This window comes from Triturus cristatus, chromosome 7 (genome assembly GCF_964204655.1).
Source record: "Triturus cristatus chromosome 7, aTriCri1.1, whole genome shotgun sequence".
NCBI lineage: Eukaryota > Metazoa > Chordata > Amphibia > Caudata > Salamandridae > Triturus > Triturus cristatus.
In genome coordinates this window covers 1,512,911,920-1,512,929,682 of record NC_140590.1, presented here as the reverse complement: position 1 = coordinate 1,512,929,682, position 17,763 = coordinate 1,512,911,920, and the positions used below count along the sequence as shown (strand labels likewise).

General features: G+C 45.9%; 1 protein-coding gene across 3 annotated transcripts in view; it reads right to left on the bottom strand.

Moving 5' to 3' along the window:
- CASS4 (Cas scaffold protein family member 4) overlaps positions 1-17,763 on the bottom strand; it is a 225,523-nt gene that overhangs the window by 31,508 nt on the left and 176,252 nt on the right. The gene's annotated exons all lie outside the window — the stretch shown is intronic.

Genomic DNA, 17,763 nt, shown 5'->3' with positions numbered 1-17,763 from the left:
AAAGAATGGCAACGCAACATCATGCCCATGCTACCAATGTTTTGTAATGGCAGTGCAATTTTATACACTACTGTGTAAAGACAGTGCTCTTTGGCCATATGCAGTTAGGGCAGACAACCAGAAGGCCACACAATGGCAGTATTATTACATATGCATGTGACTGATCACCTGAAAGCATTCGCTTTGTGTAAATAAACCGCGTGCCTAATAGGTTGTTATAAAATAAAGGTGAAATGTTTGGCTTTCTTGAAGCAAAAGTTCCATTTTAAGGGGCTCTAAAAGTCAAATGTACACCAGATCTTTGATGCTTCTTCTTTCAGTGCTCCATTGAGGTGGAAGGATTTGACCTTGTATGGCTGTGAAGGTATTAAGAATCTTGCCTGCAAACTGTAGGCACAGCCTTCATAGGCAAAGGCAACCATTGCATCATGAAAGATCTTTTTTACTACACGAGGCTCCATTGTAGAAGGCACAACTCCAGGCCATCCATTTCCATACACTGAAGATGCGCTGTAAGAAAACAATCCCAGGTCTCAATGTCAGCAGTTCACTGGTACATTAGAGCAATCCTCATCTAGCAGGCTTCCCCAGTTCCACTGGCCCCTAAAATGTAGACTTTTACAGAGGCCGCTGCACCATTGGGACCTTGCAACCGGAGGACTCATCTTGATCGTTTAGGTCTGGCATTAGACAAGATCTTTTCATTTTTAATATATATATAAAAACGTACTTATATGGGCTTTCTAAATGCCATCTTCATCTATTGATCTGTTGTTGTGTGCTTCAAAATGTTCTTCCACCGTCTACAGTAGTCAGCATGGGCAAATGTGTCAGTCCACTTCAGCCACTGGCTAGCATTACTGCGAGGGACCATATTCTGCTCTTTCACAAGAAGCACATTCACAAACAAAAAAAGCTCCTTTCGGTGCCTTGGGCTACGATAGAAATGTGTGCTTGTTGAGACCAAAAAATATTTGTTTTTTCAAAACAAATTTTAATGTTGGGGAGGACTCTGGCAGCCAACATTAGACTGACTGACTTTGCCAGTACTTGTCTCAGAGTGATTTCTTCTTTGATTATTCACCCAGCCATAGTTATGGTATAGGGATGCATGGAGACCATATTCTCTTTGTGCAATCCCTTGAACTAGCTATTGACGAGCTTGATCTTATCCATCTTCATTAAAATATGTGCTTAACACCTTAAAATGCGGAGAAGAAACTGATGTCAGTTTTCCTAATCTCAAGAAAAAAGTCCTTGTTGCCATGCCACAAAACATTGCCCCATCTGTATGGATCACTTGAAGAACACAGATTTTTATTCACTCTGATATTTCTGACTGACTGACTTTCAGTGGGTTCTTTATTTTATTATATAGACTTAAAGCTAATGGACAGCGGTACATAGAAGCATATTGTTGTTCGATCCATAATAGGGCGAATGGGTCGCAGGAGAGTGCGAAACAGCAACATAAACACCCACTGGGGAGTGTTTGTGCATTGCAGAGGGCACGTGTGGTGGATGAGCACGGATGCTGTTGTGAGCCCTTTATAGACTTCAGCGTGATGCGTTGATTTCACAGTCTCAAGAATAGACATATGTGCACTCGCCGTCCATGTCAATGTGCTTAGCGCTACTTAGAGACACAAGCTGCGCCAGCTGCTCGATCAGCAGCTGAGCATTTTTGGACCGCTGCCATTTGCCTCATGCTGTCCACGAAGCATTCACGTCTTTACAGCTGGGATCCATTCGGCTGAGCTGCCCACCTACTGCATTTTGCACATAAGGTCACTGACGCAAGCGGCTGCAGTTGTCCGCATCATAAAAACATGTTACTTGCTACTGAGTTGACCGCAGAGTTGGATGTTGGCAGGATGTGTAGAACTGGGAATTTTGGTAGGTGGGCATGTCTGAGCCATATCTGTGTGTAGGGTGTAAGGGACTTGGGTGGACAGGTCCACGGGTGAGACAAGAGGTCCTTTGAGAATTTGTTCCCCCCACCCCCAAAAAAGGGATACCCATTTAAGATACATTTTCATACAATGAATCTGAAAGGACATCACTTTCATAGTTAGTGGTTATGTTAGAAGTCTGTCATGGATCCAGTCTTCCTAGGTCCTCAGTGGATCTTTCCACTCTAGCCTCTTTAACACACAATCTAGAGCCAGGGTAGTCGGTGGTTGCTGAGAATACTTTCTGGAGATTTTTTGAAGAAATTTGGTAGAGAGTCCACAGGAAAGAAAGGAAATTGTACACATGTGATCAAGTGAAACCTGGCTAGACCGCAATTTGTCCTACAAGGGTATCAAGGCACTAATAAAACAAAAGATGCTCATGAACCATATGAGCAGATGGCACTGTTACCCTCCACAAACCACACCAACAAAGTGAATTGATACAAGCACAACATGTACAACATTGTGACACTTCTAATGAGGCCAGTTTAAAAACCAGCATAAAAAGAAGCCCCTGCATAACAAAGCACACCAGTTCATGCATCCTTGAAAGTTTTGGCTTGTACTGGGGCACATTTAAAGGATGCCCATTACTAGAGTGAAGAGGATGGAATATAAGGCTGAAACTATTCCTGCAGACATCCAAGACCAGCATTATAATAGCTAGTGACCCAGTAAGTTGTATTAAACTACTGTAGGACTTTTGAGAATCATTGAAACCTACATTAAAGTGAAATCTAGTTTGAACCTGGAGATAAGATATGAACATTGAATAGTTCCTTGGGTCTCAGCTGATACCACTTCAGAACTGCACTTGTAATAGAGGTTTTAAAAGCTGCACCAAGGCATAAATAGTACCAAACACCATCTAGTGCGTAACTGTTCCCACCACAACTCTCAGCCTGTGCTTGGTGTCAAGTTGTCATGACAATCAATCAATCAACCAGGAACTTGGAAAGCACAACTACTCACCTGTGAGGGTCTCAAGGCGCTACCCACACAAACTAATACCATGTTTGTGTGCCTGACGATTCAATAAAAGCATTGAGACAAGAGTAGGGAGCCAAAAAGGCAGAGCCACAAAGCTGGGCACTGTGCAGTAGTTGCATAAGATTAAGGGTTTGATGTAGAGTTGAAGGCTAATGGCAAATCATAAGATTTTTCAGAGAATAAATAAATTCTGGTGGTGAAAGTAGAGGATCAATTTCTTGGAACACACTATCCCTATGATGGAGGAAATACCATTGGTGGATTCTCCTCTCGATTTAACACTTCTCCTAGAAATCTGGAGAGTTTCTGTTACCATCGAACTCGAAATCACGTCACAGGATTGTTGAAGGGTATCCAACATGAAGGAAGAGACTCAGCAGCTGACGCTGCATGTACATGGAGTCACCGTCTCTGATGGGTCTCCAGCGAAGATGCACTCATTCTTTTTCGTTGCCACCCAACAAGCTTGAGCACCAAGAGGTTGGAGAACCAGAGTTCAAACAAGCACTGACAAAGCCATTTGTTATGGCATTTGTATGGTGGAAGTATATACACGAGCTCAGATAACCACATAAAACAGGCACAGGATGGCCAACAGCAGTGCAAGCCTCTCCACAGGCAAGTATTTCAGGCAGTAGGGCCAACAGCAGGTACAAAGTACCTTTGCACACACAGAACACAGGTAACAACAAGGTTTCCACATATATTACAAGGTACATCACATCAGCTATGCCTTAGGCGGCAACATGGAAATAACAAGGCTTAATACTGCCTACATTAACAGTGCTCAATTTATCAACCACAAAAGGATGAAATACTGAAAAAGTCCTGCCTGGATTTAAATTCTTTTTTATCAAATCACACAGATGCCAGCCGTAACAGCTTACCGAACAATCGTATCCCATAAATGCAAATAGAAAACTCTGTTCCTATTTACAAAATTATTGAAAAAAAGGTACACCATGAATCAAAATGCACTTAATAAAGGGCATGCATGCACTCTGAATAAGCAGTGCGTCATCAGGTAAAAACTGGGCACACACCCTATCAAGCCAAAATGCAAACTTGAAGACTTGTACTACCATCTGGAAGAGAACACCATGGGTGAAGCAGTCACTGTGCTAAGAAAATCAGGTGGGGAGAGGCTACCTAGCAGAGCATATCTGTGCCATGCAAAGTGATGGGTCAGTGAATCAGGTTAGCTGCCATCTATTAGAACATGCCATGTGGGGGAGATTTGTCAGAGGGGGCAAAGGGAACAGAGCGGTGTTAGTTGAAATGGAAAACAGACAAGAGGATGGGACAGAGAACAAGGAGGGTGCGGTGAGAAGCACCAGCAGCCATTTCTGATAGCTGTGTATCCTTTTCCAATATGGTGGTGCCCATCTGCATAAAACAAATCACTTTGCCATGATGTGACATCGTGCATTGGAATGAAGGCAGCAGCAGGACTACTTTGTAGGAAGGAGGCAGTGCTTCCAGTCAATTGTTTTTCCAGAGTTCCTGTTTTAAAGGTACCACTACAATACTGCTATGTCTGCCAGGTGCCCCAAAATATAAAAATGTCTGACATTCCCACAAGGGCGTTTTGCTCCTCCTTGAGGCGAACTTAGGGTTCTTTGAGACTTTAGCTAAACTCTTGTATTTCCCCTTTCATCAATAACATTGGTTGACTATGTTTTTTAGAACAAAAACTCGGACAGTCCTTGACATAGAAATAGGACTGAACTGTGGCACCTACCGTGGACGTTGAAATATTAGAGCTGCAACACCATAATCTACAAATCAATTAAAAAGGCTACATATAGTAAATCAAAAAAACCTAAGTCTGCCAACTATGGCCTTAGCTCTGCCATGCTGGGATTAGGCCCAACGACAGGTGTATAATGCGTTAGATGATGATTCACCCCTCATTAAAAATTGAATGCTGCATGAATAAGGCAGTGCAGGAGGTGACTTTTTAAAGCTTGTAACTACTGCTCCTAGAGGTGTGCGAAATTTGTGCAATTTTCTTCTACATAATTAAGTGAAATGTCGGCAAAAAAACCAAATATTTCCGCAAAATGCAATTCTATCATTTTGCGCTATATTTTATTTTATTCTGATATTCACAATCGTTTGCTGTAAATGTTTATCACAAATGGAGCCATTCGAGTGGATACACGTGTGGATATATGGATAAGTGAAAGAATGGAGGGATATGCCAGTTACCATGCCGTGATTCGTATTCCCTGCTCCGTATAGACCTCACAGTATGAACCATTAACTCTATAGCTCCTTGAGGAAGGAGCCATCTATGGACTCATGTGATTTTGTATACATTTGATACTATGAACTTTGTGCTTCCGTAGATACTCTCTGCCATAAATAGTTTACCGAGTTATAAGGCCCCTGGACTAGACGGACTCCCCGCCTCTTTCTATAAGACCTTTTCTCCGCTACTTGTGCCGCATCTGGCTGCCATGTATAATGATTCCTTTGATAATGGCCTGTTCCCGCAATCGCTTCGCGAGGCGATGATAACGCTTTTACTCAAGCCGGACAAACCAGCTGATTGCCGCGATTCCTATCACCCCCTTTCTCTAATTAATATTGATAATAAAATATTTGCAAAGTTACTGGCCTCCTGCCTTCTCCTCCTCATGCCCCTCATCGCCCTCCCCGACCAGTCCGGTTTCATCCCTGGCCGTGCCACGTCTCATAACCTCTGAACCATTTTTTCGGTCCTTCATCAGATTAATCCTAGTCTCCCTGCTGTGGCCGCCCTACTCGATGCCACCAAGGTTTTCGATACATTGGAGTTGCCCTTTTTATTTTATCTTCTTCGGCGCCTTGGCTTCAGTAACATTTTCATCCGTAAGATATCACTTCTCAACACTCGCCCTTCCGCCCGACTTCGGATCAACGGTCAGGTGTCAGATCCTATTCTGATTGAGCGTGGCACTCGGCAGGGATGCCCGCTCTCCCCTATGCTCTTCGCCATTCCAATGGAACCTCTCACTGCCAGACTCCGGCAACACCATACTCAGAGGGGCATCGGCTTTTCGGCTCGCGCCCTCTTGGTCTTTATGTATGCGGATGATATTACATTGTATGTCCGCCACCCCCAAGATAACCTCAGTCCCCTTGTGCGTGAGATAATATGGTTTGGTGGATTGTCCGGCATTCAGGTGAACTGGAGCAAATCAGTGCTGTTCCCTCTTACTGATGCCACCAGGCCATTCACCCCGGACTTTCCCTTTGTTTGGGCCTCCGGCCCCACTCGCTACCTAGGTATCTGGCTGAGCAGGGACTTAGATGACCTCTGGAGGGCCAACTTTGGACGCACGGTGGACTAGCTCGAATCCAAAATACCCCATTGGAACCGGCTCCCCTGGCTGGTCGCATAGCTATTGCCAAGATATTGGCCCCCCCGAAATTACTTTACCTCTTTCTGAATATCCCCATACCTCTAACTGCCCATTTCTTTCGTAAGATTCGCTCTCTGATCATATCTCTTGTTTGGGCTGGCAAACAGCCCAGGATCGCATATGATATCCTTACTCTCCCCATGTCAGTTGGCAGTATGGCCGCTCCCAATTTTAAACTCTATGCCTCAAGTGCCCAGGCCAGCTTTTTACATTTCTGGATTCACCCCACCCCTTATCAGCCACACGTTGTGGTTGAGGCTGACCTTGCCAACCCTTGGCCGCTGAACACCACCCTGTTTGCCCCGGCCCGCCGCCCACGAGCCGAGGTGGACACGGTCGAGACCTTGCACTGGGCCTGGTTGGGATTGTGCCGCCTTTCCAACGCTCCAACGTTATCGGCTAATACTATGCCGATTGTACGTCATCCCGCCTTCCCTCCTCTCCAACCAACTGGCATGTCTAAACATGCTGCCAGCCAGGGGCTGGCGACATTGGATGATCTCTCCTCCTGATTCCTCTGGTCCTATGGACACACTGCTCTTTTATCAGCTGCGGGCTATCCATAGGGAACTACATCCAACGTTTCCCCAACCTCCACCTTCGATGCCTGCCCTTGATTTCCTATATACGTCTCCCACCCCCCGCAAGCTGGTGACTAAAATATACGCCCTTACACTGTCGACCACCTCTATCTCTACTGATCGCGCACGTGTGGCGTGAGGCGTAGATCTCGGTGTGGACATTCCCCAGGCTGATTGGCTCTATTGCTGCAATCAGACGAAGAAACTATCTCCCAACTACCGTCTCTGTCTCATACATTTCAAATATCTGCACAGGTTATACCGCACCCCTGTTCAGCTACAAAAATCGGGACTCATTCCCAGCGACAGGTGCTTGCGTTGCTCTGCCCCCGCCGCGGATTTTACTCACCTTGCATGGTTATGCCCAAGGGTGTCGGATTTCTGGCTGGAGGTCTGTGCCGCTATTTCTGAGATTACCTCCGTACCGGTTCAGCCCGCCCCACCGTGGTGCCTGCTGGGCTTTGTCAAGTTTTGTCCTGATGCTTCTCGCCGATTGATCGCTATGCTGCTCGTCCTTGCGTAGCGTAGGGTGGCCATGTGTTGGGCTCGCAGATCGGCGCCTAAGTTCAACCAGTGTCTTGAAGATGCCTCAAGATGCCAGACCCTACTATCTGAATTCTGGGACCTTATGCCTGCAAGATCTCGCCCACCTGACATATAGGGTCCCCTAGTGACATATCTTCATTCCCGACCACACCAGAGCCAGACTGCCTCTCCAGCGCTCCCCGTCGGCACTCCGCCCGCGGCGGCCGCCGGTGCTGGTCAGTAACTGCCTCTTCCCCTGTCCCCATCTCCCTCCCTGGCCGGGCCTGCTCCTTCCCCTACAGTGCTGACACCATCTCCTATAGTTATGTGCTGTTTATGGTGCTGTAGCCGTATTGTACAAGATGGTACTTCTGCCTGATTGATAACTACCTATTTTCATTGAACTCCGTAAATGGTCTGATGTGCACGATGCTCTGATTTGATGCAAAAGTGTATTTTGATAATGCTGAATTTGTCAATAAAGGTTTTGACAAAAAAATTTTTTTTAAAAACGTTGTGCTTCTGTGATTTTACAATATATGCCCAATTCTGATCTAATTTGATGTTTACTGCGTTTGGATACTTATATATTTTTATACAAACCTCATATCGATTCTTCAGCCATATATTTCAGAGCCCTGACAAAGCTCCCTCTGGCAATCGGGAACGAAACGTGTTGGCTGTGTGCCAGTTTTTATGATTAACTTAATAAAAGAAGAAATTTTGGATAATATTGGCCTGATTTATTGACTTCACATCGAGTGCACCTTCCTTATTCATGAACATTTCTCCCATTATTTGCATCCTTGCACCATCTCTAAATATATTGTACATGTGGATTTGATGTGCTTAACCTTGGTCAGCCATTTGTTCTTTTGCTGTTAAAGAATGGAGGGATGAATGAAAGAGGGTGGTTAGATCAATGAAAGGGTGAATGAATGGATGAGTGAGAGGGTGGATGGAGGATTAGAAAGGACGGATGGATTAGTAAAAGGGTGGATGGAAGAGTGGAGAGGAAGGGTGGATAGATGGACAGAATGGAAGGGTGGATAGATGGATGAACAAAGGGATAGATTGATGGTTGAATGCTAGTATGCCATGATCCCCCCAACTTTAGAAGCAACAGCAGGGTGGAGTTCTTGATGGGCCTCTTCCGTCTTGCAACTTGGAAGACGAAGGTAAGTTAGTGAGTCAAAGGATAGATGGATGGAAATTTGAGTGAAAGGGTAGATGGATGGGTAAATGACTGAAAGAGCTGATTGATGGGTGAGTGAGTCAAAGGATACATGGATGGGTAGATGGATGAATGACTTAAAGGATGGATGAGTGAAAGGATGGATGGATGAGTGTAGGGTGGATGGATGAATGTATGCAAGGATGCATGAGTGAAAGAAAGGATGTTCGAGTGAAAGGGAGGGTGGATCTATTGATGGTTGAGATTAGTGAAAGGGAAGATGGACAGGTGGATGGAGTGGAAGGGTAGATGCATGGATAAAGTGAAAGGGTGGATTGATGAGCAGAAGGATGGATGGATGAGTGAAAGGATGGATGGATGAGTGAAAGCATGGACGAGAGAAAGAATGGAGGGTAGACGGGTGGGTGGATGAAAGGGTGGATGAGTTAAAGAATGCATGAGTGAGAAGGTGGGTGGATAAATTAAAGGATAGTTGAATAGGTGAGTGAAAGAATGGATGGATGGATGAGTGAAAGGGAATGTGGATGGATGGACAGATGAGTGAAAGCATGAATTGATTAGAGAGTGGGTGGATGTGTGAGTGAAAGGGTAAATTGATGTATGAGTGGTTAAGTGGACGGATGAGTGAAAGGATGAATGATTGGATGGCTGAGTGAAAGGATGTATGAGTGAAAAGAAGGATAGATGGAGTACAAGGATGGATGAATGACATAAAGGATGGATATATTAGTGAAAGGGTGGATGTAGAGATGGATGAGTGAAAGGGTGGATGGATGGATAGGTTTAGAGATGTATGCATAGGTTTGAATATGGCTGGGCGGATGGACGGAATAGTGAAAGGCTGAATTATAGTTGAAAGAAATAATGGATGACAGATTGTAAAGGTGAAATTGTGGATATCAGTAGGTAGATGGAAGGATGAATGTATAGATGCTTGGATGGAAGAGACAAGAGAGTTTGTCTGGGGGGTGTCGTGGTAACTTGCTTTGTCTGCTAGGTGCCATAAAAGCTTTGGTCCAAAGTGGAGGGCATTTTAGTTCTCTGGCTACTCCTTTGATTTGCAGGACTAGCAGGGGCAATGTGTGGCACAAGGTGCAGTGGGCTCCCGACGAGAGCCCAGGCACTTTTTTTTTTGCAAATGAGGCACTGCTCTCAATAAATAAGTACTTTGGGCTGTATTTATGAGGCCCTTACACCGCCGTTGTGTCACTTTTTGTGACGCTGCGGCGGTGTAAAAAAAGGCGTCATATTTACAAAGTGATACATTTAGGGCAGATGCGTCACTTTGTAAGCCCCTGCGCTACATTATACCTAAAACAGGTATAATATATGCAGGGTGGGCATTACAACACAGAACAGGCTCGAAGAAGTGTTGCAGTGAAATCTATGAGATTTCACTGCAACATTTCTATGGCTCCAGTGAGTCAAATCCTTACACCTGCATGGAGCAGGCATAAGGGGTGACGTGGTGTCTCTCACATGGGGCTTGCCCTATGTGAAATGACACATTGCTGGAGTTGTGTCTGTTTTCAGACACACTCCAGCATTGCGACACATTTCCGCCTACAGATACATCAGGATTTCTGACATATCTGTAAATCCTTACGACAGGGAGCACCGTGCTGTATCCGTGCAGTAAATACAGCGCATGCAAGGAGGGCGTACTGAAAAGTGTGGCGTTGCTGTTTTCCCACAGCGATGCAACACTTTTCATAAATGAGGCCCTTTGTGTTTACACTGCTGTTTTTTGCTTTACTTGATATCACCGCATTCATGAGCATGCGAGGTGAGCTTTTGTTTACTAGAGAAGATGAGCTCTTTTATAATGAAGCATTCTTTCCAGTGATGCAAAGCCGGGTCCCCTGCACAGAAGTTCTTTTAAAATAGAACTCAACAGCTTAGAGCAATCCTATTGTGTTGCAAAGCTTGACGCGCACGCGCTTTAAAAACGCTGTGGGCTTTGCCCATACTAAGACAGTTAAAACGGAAGTGGCCAATGACGCCTGGCACTGCGTGGGCAGACTTGTTAACCTCAGAAGCGTTGTTGAGGTTTCAGATCGCACTGCTGTGCACAGTGGCAGGAATCCGGCTTCTGTTATCACTGAATCTAGTCAAAGACAACATGCTGAGCCATTGCTAAGTATCAATGACTAATGGAGAACTTCACGCAACACATTTTTTTTTCAAATTAATCATAATATCACCCATGAGTGTCAGCTTTTCCATGATAACATATGAAGAAATGCTGTACACAAAAAAAGCCTTTTGGCTCTTTGAAGCTACCTTTCGTAGGTGTAGGCGCTATAAAAATATCCTACACCCTAATATTAGAAAGCAACATAGCATACTGTGTAAACAGCAGATAGGAAATGCACGAATGTACGTCGTTACAACGAATTCCGTTGTAACGCATGCCTTTACTACGCATGCGTTACAACGGAATGATATTTCCTCGCATAATCTTTACCACGAATATTCCTTTACCACGCATGGTAATGGAATACTCTTGGTAAAGGTTATACCCCTCCCCTGTACCCTTACGTGATCCCCCTTCCCCCAATACTTTTTATAATTTCCCCTGCCCGTTACCCTCAATTTATATATATATATTTTAAATTTGTATTTCCCTTACCTCTGCACGTCGTCTCTTCGTTCTTCTTTCGTGACTGACGTTATACGTCTTATATTTGAAGCGTCATTTCCTTTCACATAAAACAACGTCGATTTCCTCTACTTCCCCACGTTATTTCATTTTTTTTGGGGGCACCCCCCTTTCTTTTCTCATTTTTTATTTTTTATTTTTGGAGGGAGACCCCCCCAAGCCCCCTTTTTTTTCTAATTTTTGCCTTTAACTCGCGTCTTCGCCGACATTAAAAAAGGACTAAATGGGACGAGGAAGAAGACGTTCCAGCTTGCGTGGTAAAGACGTTCGTGGAAGGAATACGCGTTGTATAGACGTTTACGTGGTAAGTGTACTGTTGTAAACGTAACGCGTGGAAATGCCTTTGTGGTAAAGGATGTTTCCCGAAATGCACACGTGCAGAGATTATGAAGTTATACCCATGCACGATAAGGTAAGACATTTTAAAGTATAAGCTGCTCTCAGCTCTCTACTATATAATTTTTCTTGCAGCCAGAGATGCTCTAAGGCATGGGCAAAGTGGGCAATTGCCCAGGGCCCCCGCCTTCCGAATGGCCCCCTGGAAAGTGAACATTTCTTACTTCCGTGATTTTTTGTGTCTTAACCTTTAATGTATAATTCAATATTGTTAGGCAACATTGGGCTTCAATTTCCCCAAAAATTGGTAATATATTTCAAACTTGTTTCCCGAACAGAGGCCCCAAACTCATTCCTTGCCCGGCACCCCCAAAATCCTTAAGATGAATATGCTCAGAGCATTGACTTTCATACATTCAAACCACAGTTTCCTACTCCTCTCAGCTCACAAGTGCTTAAAACATTAAGAAAATACACACATGTTGAAACCTAGTGTAGGAACTAGACAAGGCTCTCCCAATTCGAGGGAGTGTTGGTATGGAGGGGTGCGACCGGGAGCGGGCAGATGCAGTCTCGCATCCCCGGGCCGGATCGTTGGGTCTGGGGTAATGGGTCATGCCTTAGTCACCACCAGAAGGGCAAAGCCCTTCTGGGGTGGGGTAGAGTTTCTGAATCGGCAGGCAGCCCCATCCATAAAAGGAAAGGGAACGAATGATGCACGGAATGCTGAAGAATGCAAACATTTATCCCCAGTTACAAAGATCTGGATTTAATCCATCGTTCTTTTGCTCATCATGCCACCCCAGTGTAGACCCAGCCATATATATTCAAATCAATCTTGACCCTGTTCCTCATGGAAACAGTCCAGCCAGAACTGCCAAGCCAGGTCCTCTCTGCACCAGAAACAAGCATTCTGGGACAGGTTTCGGGGCATCACCCTATATCAGCCAGGCTAGCTTGAATCCAGTAGCGCAGTAAGCACAGGACGCACGTCGGGGCATACCCTTCCCACTTAGGTCGACAAAAGCAAAAAGAACAAATGATGGACGGAATGCTGAACAATGCAAACATTCAACCCCAGTCACAAAGATCTGGGTTTAAAGCATTGTTCTTTTGCTCATCACGCCACCCCAGTTTGGACCCAGCGTTATGTAAATCAGTCTTGACTCTGTTCCTCTTGGGAACAGTCCGGTCTGAACTGCCATGCCAGGTCCTCCCTAGACCAGAAACAAGCATCCTGGGATCGGTTTCGGGGCATCATTCTCATCAGCCAGGCAAGCTTGAATCCAGTGGCGCAGTGAGCATGGGATCCACGTCCGGGCATACCCTTCCCACTTAGGCGACAAAAGCAAAAGGAGCACATGATGGATGGAATGCTGGACAATGCAAATATTTCGGGTTGGACTGCTCCAATGGGTAACAGGGTCAAGACTGATTTGCATATGGCTGGGTAGCAAAAAAACGATGGCCTTAGGCCCAGACCTCTGTACTGGGGTGAATGTTTGACATTGTTCAACATTCTGTCCATCAATTGTTCTTTTTCCATCCATAAAAGGGGCAGCAGGGCATGGAGTGGGCCTCTTTGCTCAGCTCCACCTTGCAGCCTCACCGCACCGCTCGCCGAACTCACAGCCTGTAATTGGCCCTCGCATCTCCGCACTCCGGGATCCGCATCGGATGAGTCCAAATAAACAGCCCTTGTTGGTTAAGTCCCCCTCCACATTGAACACGCAGGCAATAATGACATGGTTGAATGCATATGGCAATAATAATAATTACAGATTTATAAAGCACAACTTATCACACTTAAGGGTATCCAGGCACTCGGCCGCCAGGGAGATTAACTGAGCTATTGCCCAGAGTTACATGATGCTGAGCTGAGCTGCCACCGACTATTGAACTGTGACCCCAGCGCTCCTGAGTCAGCCGCTCTGGCCCCTGTGCCACACTTCTCCTTTCCCTTGGTAACACAGCTGCGGTGCAGTTGCTGTATGAAGGTTTTAAATACAGTTCCAGTATTCCTGTGGTGCGTTTGTGGGGGTGCCATTTTGCAAAAAACAACAGTCACTGCAAGCTAATCTGATAATGGCCAGGAAAAAGATCCAGATGAAAAGTAGCAGTGCAGGTTCATTTGACTTCATCGTGCTGGAGGGTTTTGTGTGCTCCCCTTTAGGGGTGATGCCGAAGAAAGAGGGGAGTTTCACCTGATTCATGATCTGTCAGCAACTAGTAGGCAGTTAGTCAACGAGGCATTTGATAAAACACCGTGCTCAGTCAAGTGCACCTCATTGGATCAGGCCATCAAGATGCTCCAGGAGCTGGGACCTGGGACATTGCTAGGCTGATGTTGAATCAGCATTCAGGTTGCTTCCGGTTCATCCGGATGACTGCTGTTTGTTCGTCTTCCAATTCGAGGGCTCCTTTTTCTTGCGCAGATGCTTGCCCATGGGCTGCTCGGTCTACTGTGCGAACTTCGAGAGGTTTAGCACCATCTTGGAGTGGGTTTTCCTCCAGAGGATGGGTTAACACTGGGTGTTACATTATCTCAAGGATTTCCCTTTTCTGCCCCACCCAGACACAAAGGAGTGTGGGTATTAATGGACATGCTTGGGGTGCCCCTAGTGAAAGGAAAACAAGTGGCCGGGTGCCAACAATTGATTTGGTTTGGCTGGACTCCAAGGCGGGAGTGTCCAGACTCTCACGCGAGAAGGTCAGAGCATTTACGGGGGCACTGAAAGTGTCTTGAAGTCACTAAAGTGATGCTTCATTAACTATGTTAGAAAGCAGCTGAAATTTGAATTGCGGATCATTCCCAGGTCCATTGCACAGGTCATGGCCGGTCTCAAACAGAAACACCATCACATGAGATTGTCATCTGAAGTGTGACAGGACTTGAGAATTTGGGGTGGCGTTTCTGAGGGATTTCAATGCTTCTGTTGTTTGGCCAAGTCCTACTAAGACCAACGTTGAGCTAGGTCTATTTACTGACTCGGCAGGCAGCGTAGGTTTTAGGAGCCATCCTGGGCACTGTGTGGTGCATCCAACGTTGGCCAATGGAATAGGTTGATTCGGGGTTGGTGACAAATATAGGTTTCCTAGACTCTTTCCCATTTAGGTCGCTGTCTCAATCGGGCCGGACTGGTTCTGCAACCAGTTTGTGATATTTTGGTCTGACAACATGACCATAGGTGAATGCATCAGTCAGCAGGCAGGTAGATGTAGGATGATCTTGAGAGTATTAAAAGAAATCATACTGTATTGTTTAAGGCTCAATGTCAATTTTAAATCTAGGCATGTATCTGACGTAGTAAACAATGCACTGGGTGCTTTGTCTCATTTTAAAATGCAGGCTTTCAGGTACCACCACCCAGAAGCAGCGGAAATCCCTTAACTGTTTCCAGAGCAACTCTGGCAGCCTGGTGCCCCAGCCTCCCAGAGCTTGTGGCTGCCAGTTTAGCGCCCAGGACAAGGCGCGCCTATGTGGGGGCATTTTGCACTTATTGCAGTTTCACGGGAAGGAGGGATGGGGGAAACGTTTGCACCCCAGTCTATAATTGCATTTTGGGGCACCCCGATGGGACTAGCTCATTGTGCAGAGAGCCCTGAGGGGATCACAGAGGCCAGAAGAAACCATCCAAGACACCAAGCATCCCATAGACCCTCAACAATTAGGGAAGATTATTGCCAGCCTAGACAGGGTGTGCAGTTTACCTGCAAAGGAAAGCCTTTTTTTTAACATTCTATGGGGCTTTTATAATAGGAGAGCTAGTGGCCAATAGTAAGAAGGGCAAACAGGGTGGTTTGCAGGTGGGGGATATCGGATGACTGAACGGCTCCTTGGCAATAACCATCCCTTGCTCATAAAATGCCCAGATAGGTAGAGGGGATCATATTACGCTACATAGGTCGCAGGGCAATGAATGCTGCCCATTGGGAAACCTGCAGGCCTACATGGCACACCTCCCAGATGAGGGGTGGGGGTGCATTCTGTTTGGTTCATGAGGATCGAACATCCCTTACTAAGTTTCAGTTTGCCAAAGTTCCAGGGATGGCCCTGGCTTCGGCGGGACTAGATCCTGCAGAGTACAGCCCCCCTCCTAGAGGATTGGGGCAGCTACCCCAGCAGCTAACATAGGACAGGGCGGACAAGTGGTCCAAAGGATGGGGAGGTGGAAATCTGATAGCTATAAGCGATATGTGAGGTTAAACATGTTGTGATGACTTGATGTTAATTCTTTTGCTATTCCTTTACGGTTCCCTTCTGTCAATGCAGGTGGAAGACATGCTAAAGAGATGCTGTTGCCAGATCGCCCACACTTTCCTGTCAGTGCCAGCGGTGTTAATGAAGTATTGGCATTGGGTCATTCCTTTGTGAAGTGACTGGTATGCAACTGGAGATTATGCAACGCGGGCCAGAATGGATGGATTTCATCCATAATTCTGCACAGAAGGAGGCTTGTGGTTAGTCGATTTGAGGTCATTGCTGGATAGATTGCTCCCACTAAGGCTACCACCCCCGGGGGGTGATCATACATTTGGGTGGCAATGACTTGGCCATACTAGGTTGAAAGGACTTGTTCGAGTTGATAGTCTCAGAGATGGGCTTGTTTTCAAGGAGGTTCCTGGGAGCTATCATAGCGTGGTCCCACATTGTCTCGACAATGAATTGGAGAGGCGGTAAGTCTGTCAGGGTCCTCAACAGGAAAGAATTTTAAATTACTGAACATGGCCACTTTGTCTTCGATACCTCATGGTTGAATCAAAGGTGAGGTTTTTTCCTGCAGGATGGTGTGCACTTATCTAAGGAGGCCAACAAATGTTTCTTGAGAATTGGTTGGCCTGGCTGTGCCAACGTACCCAGCACGTTTGTGGGGGGCCAGACAGTTTGGTGAGCTATGCTGGCCTGTGGCGGGTAAGTCCATGATTGGCGAGGATCGTTCGGGTCACCTGCGGCATCTTTTTCTAGAAAAACAATGAGCCAATAACATTAGTGTAACAGGAACCTGAAAGGGGTGCTGCCAGCAAGGCGTAAAGAAGTTGAAGTTACCCGGGGGGCTGGGGTCGATCACCGACACCTGTCAGCCACCGGTGCAGGCGCAGTAGGCACAACCTAGCACAGGTCCTTTTGGGGGACATGGAAGGTGGGTGCAGGGGGTGCCCAAGGTAGGTATCCTAGAGTCAGCTGGGCACCCTGCACAAGAACTCCCGGGGAATTTTGGTGGGGTCCTCCCATAAGGAGGCTCCCACTCTCTGGAAGGGGAAAAAAGAAGCGACACGGAGCCAGTCATGATCTCACTCAGGAACTTTTATTCTGTTTTCTGTTGCACAGGAACGAACTAGATATGGTTAGATGACTCCTATGTATTAGTGGCTCTGTCAAGGATGGGTCTCATTTGTAACAAGCATGTAAATAAGATTGCAGTTACTGTGCAAATATTTGTGTGAAAACTTGTTTTGTGTGTAAAATAAAATACAGCATGAGATCTCCAAAAATGGTCTCAGGATAAGTTTGTGGTATGGCGGGGGGTGGGGGCAGGGTGGAGGGTCTGTTTATCTCAGGGACCTCAGTGCCTCCCTGGCCATATAGATAAGATCACAGAGAAGAGGCAAGATGGGTGTAAGTCATTGACGAAATGAGCCAAGCAAAAATCATTGAATTAAGGGCTTCTTAGATGGTCTACTACACAAACGAGCTCAATCTGGAAATTAATTTCCTTACTCAATGAGAAATGGTTGCCTTTTTTTGTATTTCTATATTCGCTTTTTTTCCCGGAGCTTTAGATAGTGCGAACCTGACCCAAACGCATCAGAGCGATTTACATGAGCACCAGTTGCGTTACAGATGGACACATTCATTTTTTGTTAGGCACAGGGAGATTAAGTGATTTGCCCAGAATCAGAGGATGTTGAGCGTCCCTGCCGACACTCAAACCCAGTTCCCCAGCGTCAAGGTCGACCACTCTAGCCGTAAAGCCACCTCCTCTCCCCAGCTTTATAGTTTATACCCTAATGGGTTGAACCACTTTACATTAACAGATTAGAAGTGAATGCTGAAGCTTTAGCTGGAAAGGACAAAAACAGCATAATTAAATACTGCTTATAGATCTCA